This window comes from Notothenia coriiceps, unplaced genomic scaffold, assembly GCF_000735185.1.
Source record: "Notothenia coriiceps isolate Sejong01 unplaced genomic scaffold, NC01 NC01_scaffold00037244, whole genome shotgun sequence".
Classification (NCBI taxonomy): domain Eukaryota; kingdom Metazoa; phylum Chordata; class Actinopteri; order Perciformes; family Nototheniidae; genus Notothenia; species Notothenia coriiceps.
In genome coordinates this window covers 7,576,900-7,581,327 of record NW_011369945.1, presented here as the reverse complement: position 1 = coordinate 7,581,327, position 4,428 = coordinate 7,576,900, and the positions used below count along the sequence as shown (strand labels likewise).

Genomic DNA, 4,428 nt, shown 5'->3' with positions numbered 1-4,428 from the left:
TATCTGTTCAGAAACTAGACAGAAGTTAAACAAATCCAAACCACAGCCTGTTTGTGTCATGGCGAATACAGTCGCTGGTTTATTTATGTCTGTAGGCCGTTGTTGTGAGTGTGGACGGTCGGAGCATATACTGCGTTAGCTTAGCCGATCTCCATTCAGAAAACACACATTTTAAAAAGGTGTTTCGCCTGCCGTCTGTCTGCAGACTTGTCAAAGCATTAATTCATGGTTTTTACTAACCGGTATCAGTATGTTGTTACTTCGGCATCATTTAGAAACGTGTATTACAATTTAATCACGGTCAAATATGTTCATTGTGTTGTAGTTGTAGCCCCCTTGCCGTCACTAGTTTAGCAAATTCAGCCCGGTTGTTGGCCCGGAAAGAACCTCGATTTTGGAGGGCCAGAAAAACTGTGAAAAAGCACCTGTAAGCCGGAACTACCCCTAGTGGAAACGCAACAAAAAACGGGCCGGGTTTGGCACGGCACGCTTAAACGGTGCTACGCGCTGCAGTGGAAACGTGCCATAATAGTACATTTGCAAAAAACACATTTGAAGTGATGTGATAACCCTAAACCAGTTTTTATTGTGCACAATTGTTATGACTGTCATTTACTATATTCTTACTGACATGGAATTCGTTTTGTAATGCTTTTCCAGTACCACCACTGATTATAATGAATGTTGTAATCACGTGTAAGTATGCACACCATAATGCAATGTATAGGAAGGTTTATGAGTAACACAATGTTCCTATAAACATCCTGTGCTTCCCTCTCGTATCACACACAGGGCTGGCAGCAGAGAGAAATGCTAGCTGCCGCGCTGTGTCACCCTGATCTAACATTAGGAGGTCATCCAGGGTTTGCAATATTCATGAAGCATGTGTAGAACTATATCTGTCCGGTAACCTTACCTGTGTTTCCCACCATTCAATATTAACACAAAGGACACCTAGGCCAGCAGAGCACTCACGTTAGTGGAGGTCTGAGGACGCATGCTAACACGCTAGCATCAGGACAGGTAGCGAGCCTTTCTGATCACCACTCACCAGTTACATGTGTCAACAATTACTTTTTATTCTGCAAGCTATGGGCTCCAGTCAAAGACACCACAATTAACCCCACCTGGAATAGACCCTTTGCTAAGTCCCGCCCCTCAAATACAGACTAGCCAATCATAGTGTCCATCAAAAAAACTACACTACTACTACTACTACCACTACCACCACCACCACTACTACTACTATTAATAAAAATTTGAAGCAGATTGGTTCTTTTCAGGCTGTTTTTTTTTGTACTTTCAAGCTGATGGTAAAACATGCATATTGCATTTCTGAGAGTGACAATTGTTACTGTTCTAAATTAAAACCTTTGGCACTAACATTAACAGAGAACGTTAGCATATCACTAACCAGCGTTAGCTTGTTTAGCTACTAAAGAAATACTACACTATACTGGATGTGTCCCTTTTTATATATATATATATATATATATATATATATACACAGTCTTTGATGAATACTCATGCTGCTTTTACTTTTAAATGATTGTACGGTGCATAAAGAGCTACCCCATATTAGAAGAACAGTATTGCACCTTAATTTAATTTGAATAAACTGTGGTTCACTTTTAAAGTTCACTGTAATCTGTAGGCTTTAGCATTAGCTTCTACATTTTTGCTCATGAATCAGTTTGATATCCTGGATCTACTTCCCAACACATCATGTGGACCAGTCTGTCTGCTTCTCATTGAAGTGACTATACATGTTTCTAATTATACCATCATATTTATTTACGGGTGTAATAAGTGACAGAGTTAATTTAGCTAAAGCTGGGCAAAGGAAAGGCACAATTGTCTTGTTTTGCTTTATCTTTGGCAGTACTTGAACATAACTACCCAACTGTCACTCACTTTATACTTGTCAAAACGTCACTTAAGACACACTTAACGTCTATTCCAGATGCCTGAGACAGACAAGCCGGTCACTGAGGAGTGAAGTGATGGAAAGTATGAAGGAGACAGCACAGATAAAGGAGGTTGCATTTCTTTCAAACTAATTATTTAGAGTGCAGGCGGCTCAGGAGGAGCAGTTTGGAGGACGTGGGGCGGTGTAGGATTAGCACTCGGAGAGGAGCGAATCCAAAGTGAGGCGAAGGAAGAGTCAGTGCCACTCAGACAGAGTGGAAGTGGACATGTGGCGTCTACGTTAGGGATGCCAGCGATTATTCGAATATTCGTTACAGTCTCCATAATCGAAAAATTATTTTTTTAAATTCGATTTTATTTATATATTTTTTTATTATTATTTATGTTTTTCATTTTTTTCCTGGCTTAGTTTCAACCAAAATATAGACTAATGCTAATAACAGTAATAGTATTAATAATTTTAAATGGCCATTGGTCACACCACCAGTTTTGGGTTGGGTCTGCGTCGGCGAATAATTGATTAATATTCGCCAGGGCTGTCCGATTTTCATCATGGTCAGTTTCTGGCATCCCTAGTCTACGTAGAAGACAAATGGGGATTCAAGTGGAGTAAATATCCTTATGGGGTCCATATATTACACAATAAGACCGACAGGTGGCCATACAACAGTTATACCAGTTCTTATGTCCAAAACTATAACAGAGGCATTCAACTAACGATTATTGCCATCATTGATTAATCTGCAGATCTCCATAACTAAAGCAGCATCTGCTCAATGCAACATCGAGAAAATAATGAGAAATGTCAAAAGTGATCAAATGTATTGTGTTGTCCAACGAAACAGTAAGAAAACAAAAGATGTTCGGCTTACTTGTGATCTAAAAATGGCAAGAACAAGCAGCAAATGCTCACATTTAAGAAACTGGAGCCATTACATGTCGTGATTAGTGGTTTTAAAATGGACGTAAACTATTTATTTAGCAGCAAAAACGTTTAATAATGTAGCTAATTATTTTTCTCATATGTAAATAAAGGGAAGACAGCTCAAGTTGTAGATAACAGCAAACACAACGACCCTGTGGTAAAAAGATACTTCCTGTTTACAAGAAGGGGGGGTCGTGTGTTCAGGGCATGGATGTAGAAAGAGCAACGGTGCAGGGGCATTTCCCCCCATTTACTCCGAGGGGAACATACATTGTGTGACTTTGAAATTCACCAAAAAGCATCCTCTTCTCAGATAAGAGGCTTTCAGGTCATTTTGAAGAACCTCCAGAACAGAGTTTGTCAATTCACCTCAGTGGCAATTGTAAAAATACAAAGTAGTGAAAACATTAATGCTCACTTTCAGGTTCATAGGGTGCGTTTCACTTCTCTTATTTTTCATTTCCTCGCTCCTCGGGCTCGGTTTCACCGGAAGTTGATTTGTCTGTGCCATCTTGAGTAGCGTCCCAGTGGCATTATTTTTGCCGGAGGCCCGAGGAGTGATAACGGAGGAGCGATAATCGAGGAACTACCAGTAGAGATGTCCCGATCCGATCACGTGATCGGGGATCGGAGCCGATCACGTGATTTTCAAAAGATCGGAATCGGGAGGAAAAAAATCGGGGATCGGGATTTTTTTTTTCTTTTTCTAAATACTTTTTTAAAAATGTTGTATTCAATGTTACAAAACAAAAATGACCATGTTCAAGTCTTAAAGTCATCCTGAGGCCTTAGTTTTGGTTTCAAATTACAGAACATCTTGTATGTGTTGCTTCTTTGGGGCTTGTTTTCATAGACCTGCTTATTTCTCTCAAATCTGGCAACAGAGTGGGCAGGGCGCAGTGTCTAATAGTAGCAGTAAGCTAACGAGTAGCTGATAAGCTTTATTTTTTTGATCCAATGCCTGCGACAACTTAACTGGAGCCAATGCTGCTGTGAAAGAAAGAAGCTATACCAGTTGGATAGAATATCAACATTTAAATTAAAAAAATAACCTGGGAAGGGACAACGTTGAAGCTTTTTTTTCTCTTAAATCATTGCATAAAGATCGGATCTGGAAAAATCGGTATCGGCAAATGTCAAAATCCAAGATGAGTCGGAATCGGATCGGGGAGCAAAAGAAAGGTGATCGGACATCACCTAACTACCAGACCATCCTCCGGTGAAAACCTCAGACCAAGTCGTCCCCGCCCCCTTACATGTGTAGTCGACTCACTTGACATTGGACGAGTCTGCAGCGCATGCACTGAACAGCTGTGCGCCGTCATCCACAAACGGACGTCCGCTCCACTGACGCTCCGGGAGAGGAGGAAGCGACGTCGGGTCCCATATATATGAAGTATATTCTAGTAGTCAATGTATACTGTCAATTTATTCCAGAGTGTTTTAATGAGAGAAAAGGGATATAGTATGTATAAAAAAGCAGAGATGGCCAAAAGTACATACATCCCTTTACCTCAAGAAGGAGAGTACAGATACTCCCTGTGAAAATACTCTGGTGAAAGTAGATAGTACGG

At 40.4% G+C, this 4,428-nt stretch overlaps 1 long non-coding RNA gene across 1 annotated transcript; it reads right to left on the bottom strand.

The window, feature by feature from the left end:
* Positions 1-3,318: 3,318 nt before the first annotated feature.
* On the bottom strand, positions 3,319-4,088 carry LOC104964586 (uncharacterized). The gene is made up of 2 exons (XR_800436.1): positions 4,057-4,088; positions 3,319-3,440 (listed from the first exon to the last, which is right to left on the bottom strand). It is a non-coding gene; the product is annotated as an uncharacterized lncRNA (long non-coding RNA).
* Positions 4,089-4,428: the final 340 nt, after the last annotated feature.